Below are 12,204 nucleotides of genomic sequence, written 5' to 3' on the forward strand. Positions count from 1 at the left end.
CTGACAACTGAACTGGGGTGGCAGAGTGGGCTAAAGAACGGTGATGGATCAAACCCAGATCTGTTGACTGGGTGTGAGTGTTTGATTGGTTCTGATGCTCCGTCCATCACCACCCCCTTTTGTACCGCTTTGTTGGTTTCTCTTCAGTGAGTTCTCCCCCTTGGCCCCAACGCACTCTTGCAAAATTATTCTCGTGTAGCCTGACCAGCTGCACTAGAATGTTTTTAGTAGATTTAGCCATAAAAGGTCTCTGGGAATTGAATCGAATGCGGCCTTTAAATCAATAAAGGCCACATATAAATGGCCAGATCTTAGCCTTGTGCATTTCCAGGCTATAGTTACCAGTCTAAACACCTGATCTATGGTGCTTGTCCGTCTTCTAAAGCCTGCTTGGCATGGAAAAAGTATATCATTTGTAGTCATCCAATCATTCAGCCTATCCAGAATCTGTTTAGCATAGACCTTTTGCAATATATCTAGTAAACTGATGGGTCAATAGTTAGCGGGATCGTCCCTACTACCCTTTTTATATATAGGGACAATCTCCACTCCCTTCCAAGACTCAAGAATGGGCTGCCCTCTTGCAATTGCATTACATAGCAAATTGATATATGGTGCCCACACCTCCGGTGCATGTTTAAAGAGATCGCCCGGAATCTTGTCAGGGCCAGGTGCTTTTGATGGCTTGATAGCAGCCAAGGCCAATCTGGTATCTTCTATGCTAAAGAATAGCGGAACAATCTCATCTGATGACATGAGATTTTCATTACTGCAATGATGGTCTCTCATCATAGAAGCCAGAGGAGCATATAGATTAGCAAAGTGTCTATGCCATGTACCAGGATCCAAGTTGTAATCTTGGGCTAGATTTCTTGATTTACTGCCATTTGCAATAATCCGCCAGAATAAAAATTGATCACCTGATTTTGACGCTAAAATCAATTCTTCCCAGCTTGCATCTTCCCAATTTCTACGAGCTGCATTCAAAACTTTATTGTATGTTTTCCTTGCTTCCCTGATAACCATTAGGTCCTTAGCATGCAAAGCCTTCATTAGGCGTTGTTTCATTGCAGCACATTCTTTGTTAAACCAGGGGTTAGTTGACCTTTACTTATTAATGTGTTTGGGCTTTTCAATCCCTGATTTAGTTAAATGTGGTTTTATTTTGTCTACCAGCATTAGGTGGGTCTGTGTTATGGATGTAATCCCAGGTCGTGCATTTAAATAGGACGATACCAGGTCACTAAAAATATTGTAGATACCAGTTAGTTGTTCTATCTACCCCAATATGAATGGCCATTTTACTGCCCTCCTATTATTGCTCACTGAAGGTTGTATAACTTCCATCCCTGATCCAGAGTGAGTCAATGGATGTATTTGGAAATATTCCTTTGTGAGATCTAAACATAAGGGGAAGTGGTCACTTTCTCTTCTGTCATCAACTTTAAAATCTTTCACGTAGGCCCAATATGCAGCACTTATCATGATATAGTTGATCCGGGAAGAGGAAAGGCCTCTCGAAAAGGTGTTAGAACAACCGAGGTCAGACGGGGTTCTACCATTACATGACCTTAAACCTTTTGCTGCAGTGAGATTGAGTAGTTGTAGTGCAGAGACAGAGCATCTGGGAGCTTTTTCCATCCTTAAAGATGGGATAACCAAGGCTATGTCTTCTTCCTCAAAAATGTCATTTAAACCTGTCAACGGTTCATAACAACAATTAAAATCACCACCAATTAGGGTAGGCCCATTGAGCGATATAGAATCTAGGGCTTCTTCCAAATACTGTAGTGTTATTGATTCTTTTGAGCTTTCTCTTGGCTTTATGTATACATTAAATAGATATAACCATGATTTGTTTGTGAATTTAAAATTTAAGCCCAGGATGTCCTCTATATCAATAGGTATAATTCCTATGTTGTTCCTGACCCAGATTAGGAGTCCTCCTGATGGTCTTCCTCTATTTGGTTGTTGAGCCTCTACACTAAATGTTCTATAACCCATTTTGTGCAGAGGCTCCCTAGCCCATGTTTCTTGAACAAGGCAAATGTCAAATGTGTCAATATACTCCTGCCAATCTGGTTCCTGGAATTTTTTTGTAAGACCAGCTATATTCCAAGACACCATCTTTACATGATTTGGGGTTGGACAAATGGGTTTGATAGTGGGACCATTGCAGCCTACTATTATATGTGTTAATTGATTAGTATGATGACTGTCACCATTAGTGCATTCAGAACCTCCATACTCCACAGTATTAATACTTTGTCTTTCCTCAGGGCATAATATCTCATGAGGTATATCCACATTGAATTGGGCAACCGTTGCACGTTGGGCCTCAGATGCTGAAAAAAATGTCCCTCCCCCAGCGGGATGCTGGTTCCACACTTGTCCCAGTCAATCTATGGCTTCGAGATTCCTTTGCCCCCCACAAATGTACGACTCAGTATCCTTGCTATGTGTATGAGTTCTTTTTAGCCTAATGCCGATTCTAGAATTGAAAAGGGAATGAGATCTTAAGTTCATAGTTATTAAATTATCAGCAATATTTTTGGAATAGAATGTTAACCTTATATCATCTAGATCTCCCTCATTTTGCTGAATCCGTTTCACATTTTTTATATCTGATCTAATTATGGAAAGGCACTGCCGTTCCTTTCTAATCCAATGTATGACTTTGTTTGCAAGGGCAATAAGCCTATCCTCCATGCTACCCAACTTTAATCTTGGGACATCTGTGAGGAAAACACCGCAAAAGTCTGAATCCTCCCTAATTGAGGGATGAGGAGCCCGATCTAGACCATATTTCCGCTCTAGTCCCCGGACCCCCTCCAGGAGTCCTGGGCAATTTGTGGTAATCCATTTGTGCGTGGGGTTCCTGAGCTTACATAGGTACGTTGTACCTGATGTTGTAAAATAGGCTTATTAAGATGGTCGTATCTATTAACCAAATTTCTTTCAGGAATGGATGGAGAGTGTAACTTTGGAGCTGTATTTCTACTCAAAATTGGGCTCTGATTCGTGGGATGATTTGGGGTTACTCCAGGTAATGGTTTAGTCAAGTGACTCTCAATATTACTACAAAGAGGTTTCTTCTCTATTTGAATATTTTCCTCCAATGCAGAAGTTAGGCCTCCCGAGTATCTTGGCAAATAGGAAGTTAAAACCTCTAGCATTCTTCTAATTGTCCTAACCTCTTCTTGAACTACGTTGAGTTTTTTATGAAGATCTACCACGAGTATATGAGTATCATGCGACTGTGCCTGGTTGTAATCCCCGGTCATGGCAGAATTTGTTGGATCAATTTCATCCTTCCTGCTCGTATTGTCCATATGAAGAGGCCCTGACTTATCATCTAAAAGTGAATATCCATTCGAACACTCTACATTAATCACCTCTCTATGGGTGATGTTACCTGGATTTCCATCTAGCTTATCAGTGTTGTCTGGCCTAGGGGGACATGTCGTATCAGTACCCAGACTTAGCTTCAGAGGTGATGTAGTTAGCAATTGTGACCGAGCTTTGGTGTGGGTTTGGTGGACTATGACAGTTGGACTAGTAAGCTTTGCTGGTACCACCTTTTCTCTTCTACCATAATAAGATGAAATTTTATTTTTTCCCTTAGTACTAGTTTCTTTGCCACATGTCAGCATATTTTCAACTTCTTCTATCAGATCATCAATGGCAGCCAAAGTACAGTTATTTGCAGCAGATTTAACCAATTTTTACATCTTAGCTATCTTTTTTGTCCCTATCATTGGTTCTGCTGCTTTCCTCTTCCCCATTATTGCCCTAAAGGTATTATACGCAATTTACAAATCTAGTTATTATAGCTCCTTAGCTATGGCCAAATGCCAAGAGCCAGAGGGGTGCCGTTCCTAATAGTATGACCAAAATGGTACCCACAGTTAACCCCAGAGGGGTGCCGTTCCTATTAGTATGACCAAATGATACCCACAGTTAACACAACGGTCAATCTATTTTTAGTGGCCTGAGTTCAAATATTTGCGCCTAGATACAGAGAGTACACCCCAATGATAAATCAATATATAACTTTCTTAAAAAGATGCTCAAATAAAACAGCAACAATCACTCAATCAATTATTGAGCAACATTAATAAAATGCAAGGTAAATCATGTCCCGCATAGATATGTAGGTAATCTTACCACTAAATTACCAATCAGTCTTACTTAGATGTCAAGGGGTATGGCCCAGCCCAGGCTTATCCGGTCTTTGCCCGGGCACGCCGGCGCGCGTCCCGCATTGCGGAGTGCGTGCGCGATTTAAGTTGCACGGTAATGCCGCGTCACCGCTGCGGGGCTGCTGGGAACTGTAGTGCAATGTAAAGAGATGGCCGTTCTCCTCATGGCGTGGAGCAACAGTCTGGCCGTTCCCCTCACGGCGTCAGGCGGCAGCAACTAGACACAGGTAAGCCGTTCCCCTCACGGCGCTCTGAGGACCCGTGCTGCGGAGTGCGTGCGCGGTTTAAGTTGCGCGGTAATGCCGCGTCACCGCTGCGGGGCTGCTGGGAACGGTAGTGCAATGTAAAGAGATGGCCATTCCCCTCACGGCGTGGAGCAACAGTCTGGCCATTCCCCTCACGGCGTCTAGCGGCAGCAACTAGACACAGGTAAGCCGTTCCCCTCACGGCGCTCTCGGGGCCAGCTATTATAAACAGCTTCATAAAGCCTGAGACCCTACTAAAGCAGAACTGGAAATCCCTGTAGTGCAGCATCTGATAATGTGATGCTGTCTTTGGAAGACAGACAGACACTAGACCTCCCACAGGCAAAAGACAGCATCCTAGAGGTGATTCAATCAATCTTATCCTCCAAAATGAAAGCTTTCCACTAACTGTGTCACCAAGAATTCCACTTACCAGACCAGTAAGAATGATCTTGATCTTGATAAAACTTCCAATACTAAAAGAAAATAAGTTAAGCAAGAGAACAGAAAACATGCAGACTAACTAAAAATCATACAGTAGGAAACTGGGTTTTTGGTTGGTGTGTGAACCCTTTTCAAGCAATAACAACACTCCCATTCAGGGCGAACCACAAAGCAAGTATATTTTCCTGTGCTTATCTCTCTGGTAACATGGCCTAAAAGAAGGCAGGCTTAACTTAGAGACAATGTGTTAAATATTTATGCAGCACTCAAACAGTAATAAAATGTAAACACAATGCAAGGAAAATCTTACACCAATTTAGAACAATAGTGTAAAATTGAATACATTATTTGAGACCAAAATGACAAAAATCCAATCAGTAGAACTGGGAATGATATCTGTTTTAATTGTACAGTCTTTAGTCCATTCTTTCATTTTGTTTATGTTTTACGGAACCTTTGACCCAGTTCACGAAGATACTTATGTGTATTAAAGTTACTAATGCGGAGTCTCTGCACTCGTGGCAGAGTCTATGCACTCTTGACGGAATCTCTGCATCCCAGGCAGACTCCTCACTCGTAAACTTACTACCTTCATGAATCTGGCACCTGGTACCCCACAGTAAACTGATGACTTAATAACAATGTGAAATAAAATGTGAACTGTTTAGCACTCATTATCGCACAGGCTATTCAAATATAATAGGCAGACGAATTTGGGATTTTGCACTGAGAATAAGCAGATTTAAATTCCTATCAGAAATGTACCCACTGGTGGCAAAATATAAGTGATGATCACTCACTTCTCACAACACTCATCTTTTCTCCTTTTTATCGTTTTTGCCTGTACTGATTCTCACTTTTCTGGGCCGTCAACTCACTGTAGACAGGCCACCCACCAAAAAGTGTGGCACAGGACAAATGAAAGAAGCAGAAGGCAAGAGTGGGCCATACTCTAAGATTAACTCGTTTTCTCAGGTTGTATTAATGTGAATTGTAAGCAGCAAATTTCCTCTGCTAAAACGCTGCAACATGTAATGAGCTCAATCTAATATTTTCTCTCAGTCCACTCAATCTACTAATCTACTTAAAATAGGGGCAGGTCTATTCATTCTACAGCATACGAAGGTGCGCTAAAGGAAAGCCCATCTGTGCATGTCAGTGCCTACACCGTGCCTGGCATCAGGCACCCTGGCCTTCTTGTCGCCCAGAGGTAGTCCTCCTGAGCCCTGGACCCCGGACGCTGCAACAACTGTTACCTCACATCACCTCACTCCACAGCAGGATTATTCACCTGCCACTGCTGTCTCTTCACCTGAAACCTGGGACCACTCACCCTCACATAAACCCACACCACATCCATCCCGGAACCACTCTGATGCTTCTTGATCAACACAAGATTGTTCTGCAAAAACCTAATTGAAGACTGGGACAACATCTCCACCCTCTCCCTGACGTGACCTTCATCACAGAGGCTTGAATCAACCCCTCCCCTGCCCTGAACATCATTATCACGTTCCCTAATGGCTGCAAGATGGCACATCGGGACCGCACCAACAAACACAGAAGTGTAATCGCCATCATCCACAAAGAATCCATCCGCGGCACCACCTCCGAAGGCGACATGACACCGATCATGGAACACCTGAATTTCCAACCCCTCACCAATGGCATCAAAGGCATGCTCATCTACAGCTCCCAGGACCATGCACAATGATTTGCACAGCTCTCACAGACTTCATCGTCCCACTCACCATTGAATCAAAGCACTACTTCTTCCTCTGAGAACTCAACTTCCACCTTGACGACCTCGCAGACATGTACACCGCCAACCTCTTGGAATGAATGGACAACATCAGCCTCACCCAGTTGATTACAGACCCCACACAAAGAGCAGGACACACACTGGACCCTATCTTCACATTTAGCAACACAGTCATATACAGCCATACCACGGAATTCACTTGGACCGACCACTCCATCGTCCACTTCACAATCACAGGATCACCTCGCACCACTCCTAACCTTCTCAACATCTCCTTCCATAGCTGGATCAAAGTGGCACAAAACCAGTGGATGGACGCCCTTAACACCACCCAGCTTGATACTGCAACCACCCTGAAATAGCTAGTCTAGATCTTCAACACCTGGATCACCAACGCCGCCCACAGAGTTGCCCCCATTAAACCAGCAAAAACCCACAGATCCACCAAACAAGCCAGCTGGTACACATTGGAGTTTAAGAAATGAAACACAGCTGCAGAGACTGGGAAGAAGAAGGTGTACAAGCAGAGATGATACAGACAGAGCCACCTTCAAGTCAGTTCCTAACAAATACTACAGCATCTCACAGACAAAAAAAAGGACGCCCTTGGAGACCGCATCGAGGCTTGTGCCAACAACACCAAGTAACTCTTCACCATCATCAGGGAGTTCTCCTGCCCAATAGCCACCGGGAGCACAATCCCTCCCTCACAGGGACTTTGCAAAGCTCTAGTGAATCCCTTCCACAACAAGATATCCACCATCTACAGGAACTTCGAGACCCAACCCACCAACCTCAGCCTCTTCACTCCAATGGAAGACTCCCCTGACCAACATCTCACTGCATAGGAGCAGCTCACCACACCATACACCACAGCCATCATGAACTTTATCCACTCAGGAGCACACCCACCATCCCTTGCCCCCACCGCCTGTTTAACCTACGAAGCAACGAGAACAGCCACCAATTCACCACCATTCTCAATTCATACATCACCACAGCCATCTTTTGCGTCACATGGAATCCCACAGAAGTGAGACTTCTCCTCAAGAAACCCTTTGCAGACCATAGAGAATTCCCGAACTACCACCCTATATCACTGCTCCCCTTTCCTGCCAAAGTCCTAGAGCAGGCCATCTACCGTCAGCTCACATAAAATCTGGAGATAAACAACTTGTTAGACACTTTTCAATCTGGTTTTTGAGCCAACCATAGCAACAAGACCACCCTGATCACCGCCACTGACGACATCCGCACCCTACCTGGCAGGGGAGAATCGGTTGCCCTGATCCTTCTTCACCTCTCTGCAGCCTTCCACACCGTTTCCCACCACACACTCATGAAGAAACTGCACCAGATCAGAATCAAGGAAGATGCACTCAGATGAATTGAATCATTCCTCACGGGACACACGCAGATAATCTGCCTCTCTCTTCACCTCCGGACCCATGAGCACCATCTGCGGTGTTCCTCAAGGCTCATACCTGAGCCCCACCTTCTTCAACACCTACACAGTGCCTCTAGCTGACTGTGAGGAAGGGTCATACCCAGAAAACGAGTGTATACCTCATGTCGTCCCCTCTGGTTCTCGAACAACACGGCATCATGGCTGGAAGGAGAAAGGCAAACAGAGAGTGAAATATTTCGTCACAGACTCTCCCATGCAGGCAGAAGGTGGACCCGCCCAACAAGAGAATTTGATGTCCCGTATGTCTGAGAAAAAGAAGTCATGCAAGAGAGACGTGAAAGGTTCAGAGAAGAAGGAAGAAGCAAGAGAAATCAGGAAGACGCTGCCAAGGAGGTTTGAAGGGGAACCCTGCCATCAAAGGAGACAGAAGAAGTAGAGAAACCGTAGAACAGAAACCAGGATGAGAATGGCGACATTGAGGAAGAAACTCCAGAGGACTGGAGTGAAGAGCAGTGGATCCCCCAAAAGAGATGCCTGTTTTCTGCTGCAACTCAGGAGGGTTGTGGCACTGGCAGTGAGTGACCAGGAAGGGGAAAGGGGACGTCGGGGACCACAAATACAAAAGGGGTTTAACCCTGAAAAGGGAGATCGTATTGGGTCATCTAACGGTGGTGGTGGGAGGAAGGAGAAGGGGGGAGAGCACTAACCAAAATACGGAATTTGAGAGTTTTTTATTTTTACAAGGTGCACACCATATAACCCAAAAATATAAAAGAAGGTCAAAAGTTGAGCCCTAGAGGTAAGTGTACCTGGGCCTCTTGAGAGGACACCGAGAACAGGATGACATACGCTAAAAAATTAAGGTCATCAGTTTTCTCAAGAAATTTGGTCAAAAACAGTCAATTTTGTTTTGTGCATTTTTTTAAATCCTATGGGTTGTACAAAGGCTTTTGTTCTTGTATTCTTAAATAAGTGTGTTTCCCTCCACATGTGTGAATAAGAAAAGAAAAACAGAAGGATTTTGCCCTTGTAATTGCGTCTCTCTGAGTTGTCGTTTTTCCTTCTCACCAATCTTCTTTAATCACAAACCCTGTGAGACAGCCCTTTCACAATTTCCTCTGGGTGTGGTGAGGGTCTATATACTTACTCGGAGAAAGGAAGCGCAAATACTTACCACCATTTTCTCTTCTCTTTGAGTCTCCTGGGGGATTCCCATCTCACGAAGACCATCCTATAAGAAAAGAAGAAGTCATCACCATACCAAAGGAGAACTCAGACTCGATATCATTACATTCTGTCTACAATTCATGACAATCTAATAAAATAAGTAGAAATTGAGAAACATATCAGGCCTCCTAGATTCTGTTTTCACCCATCCCTCCCACACCGAAACTGTGAGAACCCACGGTATCAACATCATATCCTACGCTGATGACACCCAGCTCATCCTCTCGCTCTCAGCAGACCCCACCACCATCAAGACCAACATCCACAACTGCATGAACAACGTTGCAGCCTGGATAAAGGACAACTGTCTGAAGCTCAACACGGGCAAGGACAAGACCGAAGAACTGATCTTTGGCAACCGTACATACCTCTGGAACAACACCTGGTGGTCCTCTGAACTTGGACCCACCCCCACACCAAAAGATCACGCCCGCAACCTCAGCATCATCCTGGATAACAAACTCACCATGAAACAACAGATCAACACAGTCTCCTCTGTCTGCTACCTCACTCTCTGCATGCTCTGAAGAGTCTTCAAATGGCTCCCTAACCTTAAGCATGAGAAAAACAGTTAGGCAAGCCCTAATCACCAGTCGTCAGGACTACGGCAATGCATTGTCCGCAGGAACCACTTCTAAACTCATGAGAAGGCTCCAGATGATACAGAATTCAGCTGCCAGACTGATTCTCAACCTGCTCAATTGGACCCACATCTCCCAGCACCTCTGGAACCTCCACCGACTCAAGGCCCAGAATAGATGCCAATTAAATCTACTGGCAAATGCCTACAAAGCCCTCCATGACTAAGGACCAGCATACATGAACCATTGTCTGAGGTTCCACGAACCATTCAGAAACCTTCACTCACCTCCCTCATCCTTGCACAGACTCCACACATCCACAGTAACCACATCAGAGGCTGCTACTTCTACAATCTCACCACCAAATCCTGGAACTACCTCACTCTCCACCTCCTAACATCACCCTTGCTGATGGACTTTGGGAGAGTCTCAAGACCTAGCTTTTCGACTAAGCCCAGAAACCCAGCTCCTGGATACCCTCATGGGTGATAAGCCATGTTCTACAAGTACTGCTTGATAAATTGACCAATACTTGAAGGCTCTCTAGTTGGGAAGCAGGCTCAGTTTGCATACTCTTTCTGCTATTCTTACAAATGCTCTCTTAGAGGGGACAAAACATCTCCTGGTTGGATTTTCAGCCTCATACGTGTTTTCATTGGAAGGACACTAAAGTAGAGCAGCCTTGTTTTTTTAAATAGCTCCTGCCTCCTTAACAATTCTTGTTAACATTTGCATTGAATGTAGGAATAGGCCATTCTGCATTGTCTGCGGACGTTTCTGCATATCAGCTCACAAAAAAAATCTTAAGAATAACATTTCTAGAAAAAAATAATGCCTTCATCCTTTTTATATCCAAAGAGGCACGTTGCTTATGCACCCATCTGTCGCACTGCTTGATGCAGGAATTTTTCTCACAATAGGCTACTCCTTACATAGTGATCCAACTTTTGAACCAAAAATAAACCAATAGTTTATGTCCAAACCTTATTCCAGAGTTAGTCCATACGTTCTTAATCACTACGAAGACAGCGTGATTCCACCATGATTCTTTATTTAACATTTTCAAATGCCTCCTGCATGCCCATCCGGGTTTTCAACAGCGACACGTGAAGATTAATCATTCATATCAAGTTGGCTCATGTGATTCCACCCAATGCATTTCGGGCCCGAAGGCCCTTCGTCAGGGGTCACTGAAATGAATAAAAGAGACGTCTAAGCCAACTGCTCAATACAAACTCTCTATGTTCTGTGAATAATACTGCAACCCCCAGTGATTCAACCCTCATCAATCCCACCTCACACCCTTCCAGAACCATACTTAAATGAACATAATACTGAACCCCAACCCACTGTGCAAAACCCCAACCCGAACTCAATATTCAAAGTGATCCAATACATGAATGCAAATGATGTCAAACTGATGCAAAAAGCTGATGTACAACACCCCTTCCAATCCTGCAATCCTCTAAAGCCTCTAACGACATCCCCAAGATTCCCTGTTGTTTAAACCCCACTATCTGCTGATACCAACCCTTTCATTATATCATAGTTTGTGAACCTGTGCAGTAACCTTAGAATCCACGACCGGCAACCTAATCTCCTCGTGCGCGTCCACTGAATGCTACCGTAGATGTGTGTTGCCTCAGCCTTTTGGGACGTTTTTTAAAAATACCTCTCCCATGTGGGCACAATCTTTCTTTTTAATTAAGAAGGTGTGGTTCCAACCCCGTGACCTGTCCCAGTTGAAGCTCAAAATCTTAAAGGAATATTTGGTGCAGATACTAAGGGGCAGATTTACAAGCCCCCTGTGCCACCACTACGTCACTTTTCGTGACGCACTGATGGCGCAGGCGGCTCCTCCATATTCACAAGGAGAGAAAAAGCCACCCAGCGTGACTTTTCCTCTCCTCGTAAATACCGCCCCTTCATTCACAGCACTGTGCGTTGAAGGGGTGTTCCATGGGTGTTGCTGTGGGTGTTCCCACGCAACACCCATGGAACAAAGCACATCTCCAGATTTACGAGCAATCGTAAATCTGGAGATGCATGTGAATGCTACGCCACCCTAGAGGTGGCGTAGCGAGACGCAACGAGGAAAAATGTTTTGATTTCTCCTCGTTTTTTCCTCTTTCAATGCGTGCTGCATTCTACAGCACGCATTGAAGGAGGAAAAAGCCTCTTGTGACAATCTCCCCACGACGCAGGCATCCTTGCACCATGGTGCAAGGGTGCCTGCGCCAGCGCATGGCTGCAGTCTCTGTGCCAGCGCAGGGGAAGCACAGAGATGCAACATATTCTTGTAAATATGTCGCCTCTCTGTGCTTTCCAAACTAAC

Source organism: Triturus cristatus, chromosome 6 (assembly GCF_964204655.1).
Source record: "Triturus cristatus chromosome 6, aTriCri1.1, whole genome shotgun sequence".
NCBI classification, from domain to species: Eukaryota; Metazoa; Chordata; class Amphibia; order Caudata; family Salamandridae; genus Triturus; species Triturus cristatus.